Below are 11801 nucleotides of genomic sequence, written 5' to 3' on the forward strand. Positions count from 1 at the left end.
TATTCAGAATATATAAAGACCTCTTACAACTTAAAAAAAGAAAACAAACAAATTTTCTAAATGTGCAAAAGATTTAAACAAACATTTCACAAAAAATATATGAAGATGGAAAGATGCTCAGCATTAGGGAATGCAAAGTATAAGCATATTGAGATAGCACTACACACCTTCAGAATGATTAAAATTTTAAAATAAAACAAAAAACTGACAATAGCAAATGCTGGCAAGGGTATGGAACAACTGGAACTCTCATACCTTGCTGGTAGAAATGCAAAAGGCACAACCACCCTGGAAAACAGTTTGATATTTTCTTATAAAGTTAAACTTAATACTTATCATATAACTCAGATAATCCAGCAATTCCATTCCCAATATTTACCCAAGTGAAATGAAAACCTATGTTTACACGAAAACCTGTACATGAAGATTTTTAGCAGCTTTATTTGTAATCCGCAAAAATGGGAAACCAAATGTCCTCAACTGCAGAAAGAACAAACTGTGGTAAATCCACAGAATGGAATACTCCTCAGCAATAATATGGAATTAACTGTCGGTATTCATAACAATGTGGATGAATCTCAAATGCATTATGCTAGGTAAAAGAAGCCAGGCTCAGAAGACTACAGACGGTATGGATTCCATTTCTGTGACATTCTGGAAAAGGCAAAATTACCGAGAACAGATCAATGGTTGCTAGGAATTAAGAATTGAGATAAATTTGACTGCAAGGGAATAAGGAAATTTGAGGGAGGAAGGGTCAGTGAGAGAATTGTTCTGTATCTTGGTGTTTACATGATTCTACGCTTTTGTCAAAACTTGTAGATATGTACATTGCATTTTACTGTATGTAAATTTAAAACAAAAGAGTCAAGTTGATTATTCCTAAAAGCAGTCTCTTCTGAATGAAGCTTCAGTTTAATCAGACTCTCTCTAGAAATAGAAACTGTTAAACGGCTTGAGAAGCCAAGTTCTACTAAACTCATTTTTCTCCCTGTCTCGCTCTCCTTTCTCCCCCCCTCACCCTGTGTTTTCTCTTACATGAATGATGACACCACCAAGCTGGGACCCTGGGAGTTATCCTAGGCTCCTTTCTCTCTCTTCACCTACGTTCAGACTCCAAGGCCTCTGATTCCTACTTCCAATGTACCTTCTGTAAGTGCTCCTTCTCTCCATCTCCACATGTGTGGCCCTTGCAAGCCTCATCGTCTCTAGCCTGAACCACTGGACCAGCTTCTCATCTGGGTCTCCCTGCTTCCAGCCTGGCCCTTCCAATCCATCCTCCTCCCTGCAACCAGAGTGGTCTTTCCAAATCACTGATCCATATTGCTCTCCTAGCTTAAAGCCTTCTGAGTGCCCCTGGCTCTTTGGGGGCAGGAGTTGTTTCACTTGCCTCTGTAGCTCTAGTACGAAGCACAGGGCCTACCATCCATGCACACTCAGTGAATGATGGTTGAATAAATGCGTAAGTTAATGAAGGAGTTAAAGGATGTGCAGGCCCTCAAGAAACTCAGAGAAGTCAGAAGACAATGGCTAAGAGTGCAAGGAGGAAGCACCGTTTGTATCCCAATCTCTTTCCTTGTCCAACAATATTGATTGAGTGCCTACCATGTCCCAGGCACTGTCCTAGGTGCCAGAGATTCATGGAGGTTCCGACTGGTGGAGGACAAAAAGAAATCAACTAACTTCCCTGGTGGTGCAGTAGTTAAGAATCCGCCTGCCAATGCAGGGGACACGGGTTCAAGCCCTGGTCCGGGAAGATCCCACATGCCGCAGAGCAACTAAGTCCATGCGCCACAACTACTAAAGCTCCCGCACCTAGAGCCCGTGCTCCGCAACAAGAGAAGCCACCACAATGAGAAGCCCATGCACCACAGCGAAGAGTAGCCCCTGCTCGCCGCAACTAGAGAAAGCCCGCGCACAGCAACGAAGACCCAATGCAGCCAAAAATCAATAAATAAAATAAAAAGTATTCAACTAATCATACAAATGAATGCATATTTACAAACAAGGAGAAATGCCCCATGCTATGAGAGGATGTGAAGTGGGGAGCGGGGGTCGGAGGCTTGACGGAGTCTAAAGGGTCAAGGAAGTCTTCCCTGAGAGGTGATGATTAAACTAGAATCTAAGAGGATAAGAAGTTACTTGTCGTATAGTTGAGGAAAAGCTTTCCAGAAGATGGAGGAGTACGTGCAAAAGGTGCAAATGTTTTGAAATGAAAGGAATAATATTCCTTCCAGGCAGCAAAATAGAGGCAGTCTGATTGGAGCCACAGAGTGAGAGGAGGGAAGGCATCAGGTGAGACTGGGAAAGGGAAAGGGCTGGGTGCAAAATCAGTGAAGGACTTTGGGTTGGAGACTGACATGATCAGATCTGTTCTGAAAATATCATTCTAGCTGTTGTGTGGAAAATGGATTGAGAAAGCAGCAAGTGTGGATAATGGAAGACTAGTGAGGAGATAATCCCAGAGAGAAATGCTGAGAAGCCAAGGGTTGGTGGAGATGGGGAGAGGTGGCTGGAATGCAGCTTTGTTAAGGAAGGAAACTTGACAAGCCTTGTGATGGGAGTGAAGAGAAAGGAGAAGCTGAGTATCTGGAAGAAAAGTAGTTTTAGAGTTTGGAACTTCCCCTGGGTGGCCCAAGGCATTCTTCATCCTTAAGGGTGATTTTCTAGAAGCAAAGTGTCACAATTAACAGGTCATTAAGTTATACCCCTTCCTCACTCATTATTATGCAACTGCTTTTCCATAAAAACATTAGTTGGTTTCCAGCACATCATCGTATTTGTAGGGAAACAGAATCAGACTTAATATAAAATGCACATCAAATGCTGCTAATGAAGACAATAAGAATTGACAGCTTGAGGGCTTCCCTGGTGGTGCAGTGGTTGAGAGTCTGCCTGCCAATGCAGGGGACGCGGGTTCGAGCCCTGGTCTGGGAGGATCCCACATGCCGTGGAGCGACTAGGCCCGTGAGCCACAATTACTGAGCCTGTGCATCTGGAGCCTGTGCTCTGCAACAAGAGAGGCCCGCGCACCGCGATGAAGAGTGGCCCCCACTAGCCGCAACTAGAGAAAGCCCTCGCACAGAAACGAAGACCCAACACACCCAAAATTAAATAAATAAATAAATTTATAAAAAAAAAAAAAAAAAAAAGAATTGACAGCTTGAAAAGTTGTGAGGGACGGTTTGGGTTGTCTGTTCAGAAGGGGCCTGTTATTTATGGAAGCACAGAGTACCGTGCCCTGTGGCAGGTTCTTTTATGTAAATTACTGCAGGTGACACTACATATATACATTTAACACAGACAACAACCTACGAAGAGAGTGGTATTGTTCCTATTACAGATGAGGAAAATGAGACCCAAATAAGTTAAGTGACTTGCCCAAGGTTTCAACTAGCAAGTGGCAGACTCAGGGTTCAGCCCTAGGTCTGCTTGACCCTAAATGCCATGGTCTTCCTGTCATGCCACTGTACCTCATCTCCAACTGAACTGGAACATCCTCTGTCACCTGACCTTTCTTTTCCTTTCACCCAGAGTGCCCTTGTGGCTGACCATTCCTACCTGGACCCATCCAGATCTCCAAGGTTCACCTCAAATGGCCCCTTGTCCACATAACCGGCTTCCCCTCCCAACCAAACACTAGCACACAAAGCCCCTCTCAGAGCATTTATTTTCTGCCTTATTACATACCGAATTATAAACTATAGACCCCTTGAAGGCACAGACTTTCTATGTGTATGAGAGATAATCAGTGGTGTGTGGATTTGAACACATGTACTAAATTGTTTGAAGAGGTCAAAAAGTTGGCAAATGAGGCTACGACAAATGTATATATGGAGTAAGGAATGAGATAGTTGATTATTCACATTTTTATTAATTAATATTTTAATTTGTTAAAGTAAATATCAAGTTCATCCAGTATACACTAGTATTATGTAATTCATATGCTTCTTTTTGAGTATTAAAATAATCGATACCTATAGGCAGAAAGCATTCTGAAAAATGGAATGGAATGGTATTCGTGGATAAGTTTTAAATGAATCTTTCAATTACAAAAATCAATTTTAAGATATTTGATAGACATCTTCTTACCATAATACCTTCTTCTAAGACTTCTTATCTCTTTTGTGAAAACTATACTTACCTTACTATGTGACAAACTCAAAGACTCATGCAAAATTAGTTAGAAGGGAACTTAAAAATCATTCAGTCCAATTCTTTTATTTTGCAGTTGAAATAGAGGTTTAGTGATGAAATCTTAGCACAAAGTCACACAGCTGGATGATGCCAGACTAGAACTTGCTTCTTCCAAAATCAAACTTCAAACTCTGGAGAAGAGACGGCTCACAGCCTATGTTAATATTCATTTAGAGCCCCAGTAACAGAATCCCAATTTATTTAGGAGTTACATACAACCTCTAAAAGGCATTTACCAGGCTCCCTTGCAGCCAGATCTGGCCTCATGACTATGCTTCAGCCAATAAGATACAAGGGTAAGTGTGTGGACTTTTAGGAAGTCTCCTTGAAAGGGAGGGGATTCACCATTCTCTCTTCTCTTCTTCCTTCTTGTTTCCTGGAATACAGATATGATGGCTGTAGTTCTAGCAGCCGTTTGGGACCATGAGGATGAGAAGCTAGCTAAGTAGAGAGCTAGAATGAGCCTGAATCCCTGATAACTTCAGGAAGCAATCCTGAGACAGCCTATTTCTGGATCTCCTTTTATGTGAAAAAAAAAAAGTATAAATTTCTATGCTACTTAAGCCACCATTATTTTGAGTTTTTCAGTTATATGCAGCCACACTTAACCAACCCATCATACTTACCCCACCATAAACCCATTCCTCTCCCATCTCAGCAAATGGCAATTTCAGTCTACCAACTGCTCAGGCCAAAAACCTCAGAGTCCATATCACTGACTCGTTTTCTTTCATACTCCACAACCATTCCACCAGCAATTCTCATCAACTCTTTCTTCGTAATAGACCCAGACCTGTCTGTTTCTCATTGCTTTCACTATCACTCTGGTCCCAGTCACTGCAGGTGACCCTTGAACAACATAGGGCTCAGGGGCACCAACCCTCTGTGCAGTAGGGAAATCTGCATAGTACTTTACAGTCAGCCCACCATATTCACGGTTCCACGTGCATGGATTCATCCAACCACTGATTGTGTAGTACTGTAGTACAGATTTAGTGAAAAATAGCTGCGTGTAAGAGGACCCACACACTCCCTTGGTTTTTCTCTTGCTTCTCTGGCAACTCCTGGCCCTTCTTTCTTCATCTTCTATTCAGCCTTAAATGCTGGCTTAGATCTTCTTCCCTCTCTGGCTCTACATAGTCTCAAAGGCAAGGTCATCCATCCATATCCCCAGAGCTGTCACCATCATTTAGAGGATAACCATTAGGAATTCCAAAGTTAGAATATGAAAAAGAATATATATATGTATAAGTGAGTCATTTTGCTGTACAGCAGAAATTAACACATTGTAAATCAACTCTACTTCAATAAAATAAATTTTAAAAAGGAGTAAAAAAAAAAAGAGGACCCACAAAAGTTTGAACCCATTTTTCAAGGGTTAACTGCATCTTCTCTCACCTGCTTTACAGCAGTAGCCTCCTAACTAGTCTCCCTGCTTTCTTTTTTATTTATTTATTTATTTATTTATTTATTTATTTATTTATTTTTGGCTGTGTTGGGTCTTCGTTTCTGTGCGAGGGCTTTCTCTAGTTGTGGCGAGCGGGGGCCACTCTTCATTGCGGTGCGTGGGCCTCTCACTGTCGCGGCCTCTCTTGTTGCGGAGCACAGGCTCCAGACGCGCAGGCTCAGTAGTTGTGGCTCACGGGCCTAATTGCTCCGCGGCATGTGGGATCTTCCCGGACCAAGGCTCGAACCCGTGTCCCCTGCATTGGCAGGCGGATTCTCAACCGCTGCGCCACCAGGGAAGCCCTCTTTTTTTTTTTAAGATTTTTTTGATGTAGACCATTTTTAAAGTCTTTATTGAATTTGTTACAATACTGCTTCTGTTTTATGTTTTGGTTTTTTGGCTGCGAGGCATGTAGGATCTTTGTTCCCCCACCAGGGATCAAATCCGCACCCCCTGCATTGGAAGGCAAAGTCTTAACAACTGGACCGACAGGGAGGTCCCAATCTCCCTGCTTTCATTCTTACCTGTTTTCCATAGAACAGCCACATTTAATTTTTTTTTTTGCAGTACGCGGGCATCTCACTGTTGTGGCCTCTCCTGTTGCGGAGCACAGGCTCCAGACACTCAGGCTCAGCGGCCATGGCTCACGGGCCCAGCCACTCCGCGGCATGTGGGATCCTCCCGGACCGGGGTACGAACCCGTGTCCCCTGCATCGGCAGGCGGACTCTCAACCATTGCGCCACCAGGGAAGCCCCAGATTTAATTTTTTAAGACATAAGTTGGTCCACGTTACTCCTTCGCTCAGAACTTTCCAGTGGCTGCCCCTGACTCAGAGTAAGAGCAAAGTCCTTGTTGTTGTCTACCAGGCCTGACAGGATCTGGTCCCCTCCTCAGTCTCTGACCACAGCTACCGCTCTTCCCGTCACCCACTGAACCCCGCCACCCTGCCCTCTTTGCTATCCCTTGAACTTATCAGGCATGCTCTGGTCTCCAGGTTCACTGCTTTTAGGAACTCTTCCCCCAGATACCCACATATCACCAGTCTTACCTCATTCAGGCCTCTGGCCAAACATCACTTTATCAGGAGGGCGTTCCCTGACCACCCTATCTAAAATAGAATCCCACCCCCACTCTCTGCTGTCTAAGTGTTCCCCTGTGTACTCGTCACATGGTGTTTGTTTATATTCATTGTCTCTCTCCCCCACTACAGCCGTAGTGTTGCTATTCGGAGCAACTTGCCATCCACGTGGAAACTTGTTAAATATTTGCTCGCAACAAAAATAAGCCCGCTCCATCTTACTAGTTAACTAAGAAGATCTATAAGGGTATATGGTTTTCTGTTCTAATCATAAAAAGTATTATTATTACAGTCAACAGCAACCACAAAACATTAAAAATTTTGAAATAAGAATGATGGACAGCAGTACGTCAGACCAATTTGTAAGACTGACTCCAGAACCAAATGTCCTTTTATAGCAGCCCAAGAGGTACAAAGCTTTTTCTTACTGTTCTCATATGACCTCTTCAGTGAGAACAGGGTGGGGTCAAATTGACCACTCGTTATTTGGTGATGAACACAGCTGTCTTCTCATAACTCTCCAGCTTTATGGAAAATCCTCATAATTTATTAATGTTTTTAAAAACATGAATAAATAAAAGTCCACGAAAACAGATTTATCTTTTCATTCACAAACAGCTTATTTCTTGTCAAAGTTAGGAAGTTTTTCCTTTGGATTTATAAATTGAAATTAGAAATCTTTTTAGTAAACTACTCACCAAATAGGTCTTAAGCTTGAGACACTTTTGGAGACCATGTATTACTAACATTTGTTTTCCTGTGGAGAAGGAGCAAAGGCTGACAGAACATCACAGTTCCCATCTTCAAAGAGGACCAAGAAGCCAAGTTTATATTCTTCAAGAACATTTGCAAGGAAAAACAGCAAGCTATTTCTGAGGTTTTGCTTCAGATGACTGCTAAAATATTCCTTCTTTGAAGAAAAAGTATAGCTCCCAAGAAAATGAAGAGCCGAGCTTTGAAGACAAAACTCCCTGCATCTGAATCCCATCTCCATTAGCTGTGTGCCCTTGGACCGCTCCTCGCCTCAGGCTCCCCTTCTGGAAAACTGAGGTATAAGCATCACAACCACTCCAGAAGATAGATGGCTATTAAAGATAAGAGAGTGGGATAGTGTGGAGCACAGGGTCCGGTACCTAGTAGGTGCTCAATAAATGTTATCACTACATCAGCACTTTTAAACGTAATATATATTACAAAATTGATTTTTTTTAGAACATTTGGAAAATACGGAAAAGTATGAATAGAAAACCTCCCACCAGTACTCTATGAATAATACCTCCCCCAAACAAAAGAGAAGTGGTGTGGACTATCATTTTTCCTCTGACAACTTTGAAATAGTGACCTCTGCTGGCCAGTGGAAAACATGAGCTTTCCAATCAACTCTCGCGACTGAGCAAGGGTTGAGTCAGCCAGGCTTGGTTCGTGTCCCAGAAACAAAAACCAGGTGTTGCATTATAAGGTACAGAAATCATCACAAGGGTTACCACAATGTAATTGGGATGTTAACAAAATTAAAGGCTGGCCTTTCCATTTGCTTATCCGCCCAGAAGATTCTTTTTTTCAAACTCCATGGTCTCCTATTTTTAAAATGTCATAATTACATGCAAATGTTACAGTCGAAAAACAATGCAAGGGGCATTAAAAATCAATCTTCCATGTAAGCCTCAGATTTTCCAACATGATGATCCAAAAGCAGAAGTGGTGACAAATGCGTAGAAAACAGAGTGAAAAAGTCAGAAGGCATCATTAAGAATATTACAACAAAAGGAGGAAAAAAATCTTTGGGAACACATGTATGATTCAGCTGGGGTAAACAGCCAACTACAAAGAAGGCTTTAAAAAACCCTACAAACCTCTTACAGATATGACCCAGAAATCCAGTTAGGAAGCAGTCACGACCCTTTTCTTCAGGCAGAAATAAACACGATGGAATAGGCTGCCCAAGAGTCTACTGGCTGAGATATTTAGACATGAAACACATTCCCACCTCTTAAGGTATGAAATAAAACAGAGGTTGCAAACTGGCAACGACAGGACTGCGTGGTTTGATTTGGCACTTACTGTATCTTTTTTTAATTAATTAGTTTCCAACATTTTAAAAATGGAGATTTCACAAAAATCTGAATTTCTGCCTTCTTAAAAACAAATGGGGAGATCGAGACATACCAAGCAAGCACTCTCCCACAGCAACAATCAACGAGGGCCAAACAGCAGTGGCTCCTTTATTTTATTTTAATTAATTGTTATTGAAGTATAGTTGATTTACAATGCTGTGTTAGTTTCTTCTGTACAGCAAAGTGAATCAGCTATACATATACATATATCCACTCTTTTTTGGATTTCCTTCCCATTTAGGTCACCACAGAGCACTGAGTAGAGTTCCCTGTGCTATACAGTAGGTTCTTATTAGTTATCTATTTTATATATAGTAGTGTATATATGTCAATCCCAATCTCCCAATTCATCCCACCCCCCCTTCCCCCCTTGGTAACCATAAGTTTGTTTTCTACATCTGTGACTCTATTTCTGCTTTGCAAATAAGTTCATCTGTACCATTTTTCTAGATTCCACATATAAGCAATATTGTACGATATTTGACTTTCTCTTTCTTTCTTCACTCTTTTTTGTTTGTTTTTGGCCACGTCGCGTGGCATGCAGGATGTTAGTTCCCGACCAGGGATGGAACCTAAGCCCCATGCAGTAGAAGCGCAGAGTCTTAACCACCGGACCGCCAGGAAAGTCCCTTACTTCACTCTGTATAACAGTCTCTAGGTCCATCCATGTCGCTGCAAATGGCATTATTTCGTTCCTTCTTATGGCTGAGTATAATCTCACTCCTGGCCATATATCCGGAGAAAACCATGATTCGAAAGGATGCATGCACCCCAATGCAGCACTATTTACAAGAGCCAGGACATGGAAGCAACCTAAATGTCCATCGACAGAGGAATGGATAAAGAAGATGTGGTACGTATACACAATGGAATAGTACTCAGCAGTCGCTCCTTTAGATGGGGCACGTGCTCTCCGGTTTGCTGCGTTCCCCATCCTGACAGCCTTACTCATCACATCACCTGTTTGCCTTTTGTAAGCTCGAGATTGAGACCCTGGGTTTCTTTTTCTTTTATTTTCAATATTTATTTATTTATTTGGTTGCACCGGGTCTTAGTTGCAGCAGGCGGGCTCCTTAGTTGCGGCACATGGACTCCTTAGTTGTGCCAGGCGGGCTCCTTAGTTGTGGCATGAGGCATGCACGTGGGATCTAGTTCCTTGACCAGGGATTGAACACTGGCCTGCTGCATTGGGAGTGCGGAGTCTTAACTACTGCACAACCAGGAAAGTCCCGAGACCCTGGGTTTCTGACCAACCTAAGGCACTGAGGATGAACTGAATTCAGTTAAAACACAATTATCAACCACATGCAAGGTACTTCAACAAGCACTGGGTTTATAAAAAGACATGATCCTTGAACCCAAAGAACTCATTTATCACCATTTCCAGTAAGACCAAGTAAACTGGTTAATTATAATACATTATGACATGTTCATTGAAAAGATATACAGGTGGTAAAGATAAAAGTGATAAAATTCACTTTCTATCTTTTTGAGACGCTACTCAGCCCACTGATGTTCAGCCTTTCTTATTTCCTAATAGATGCATTTTTAAAAAATGAATGAATTTATTTTTTGGCTGCACTGGGTCTTCGTTGCTGTGCACAGGCTTTCTCTAGTTGCGGCGAGCGGGGGCTACTCTTTGTTATGGTGTGCGGGCTTCTCATTGCGGTGGCTTCTCTTTATGCGGAGCACAGGCTCTAGGCACACGGGCTGCAGTAATTGTGGCACTGCAGGCCCAGTAGTTGTGGCGCACGGGCTTAGTTTCTCCGCAGCATGTGGGATCTTCGCAGACCAGGGCTTGAACCTGTGTGCCCTAGCATCAGCAGGCGGATTCTTAACCACTTCGCCACCAGGGAAGTACCCTAATAAATGCATTGTAAGGGTATAAATCCCTCGAAGCATGGCATTAGCTATATCTCACAAGTTTCAACATGTATTCTTATTATCGCTCCTTTAGAATCATTTTTCTAATTCCCACCTGTGTCATTTTCTGTGGGAGATTTTGAAGTGTATTTCTTAATTTCCAAACATATGGAAATTATTCTAATTATCATTTTTAATGGATTTCTACCTTAACTGCCTTACAAATATACTCTAAATCATTTAATCCTTTGAAGTTTGTTGAAACTTGCTTTATGGATCAACATATGGCCAGATTTGTAAATGTTCAAGGTGAGCTTGAAGAGAATGCCTGTTTTTTAGTTGTCAGGTGCAGTGTTTCACGTGTGTCCATTAGGTCAAGTTTGCTGATTGTGTCATTCAAATATTCTACGTCCTTACTGATTGCTAAAATCTACTTCTTCTATCAGTTACTGAGAGAGGTGTGTAAAGAATCTTGTCGTAATTGTGGATTTATCTATGTCTCCTTGTAAATGGTGCTGTCAGTTTTTGTTTTGTGTATTTTTTATTAAGGTACAACACACCAATACAAAAAGCACATAAATCTTACATATCCAGTTCAACGAGTCTTTTATGTATACACCCACATAATTCAAATCAAGATAGAGAACATTTCCAGCACCTCAGGTTTCCTCATGCCCTTCTAAGTCAATATGCTGCCCCTCTCTCCATTACTATTCTGACTGAGGATGATAACATGAAGTTTCACCTGTTCTTGAAATGCATAAAAATGTAATCGTACAGTATATATTCCTTTGTGTCTGGCTTCTTTTGCTTCATACCATGTCTATGAGCTTCATTCATGTTATACATAGCAGTAGTCCATTCTTTTGCTTGCTATGTAAAACTGCATTGTAAAAGTGTAGCACAACTTATTTATCCATTCTACTATTGACAGACAATTGTCTCCAATTTGGGGTTTTGTGGAAAATCCTGCTGTAAGCATCCTTGTAAACGTGACTTTTGGTGTGCACACACACTTATTTTTGTTGAGTGGTATCTCAGTTTAAATTTGTATTTCCCTAGTAACAGATGGTGCTGAATACCTATCTTCTCTTATAAGCC

The sequence above is a fragment of the Phocoena phocoena genome, chromosome 1 (genome assembly GCF_963924675.1).
Source record: "Phocoena phocoena chromosome 1, mPhoPho1.1, whole genome shotgun sequence".
Taxonomy (NCBI): Eukaryota; Metazoa; Chordata; class Mammalia; order Artiodactyla; family Phocoenidae; genus Phocoena; species Phocoena phocoena.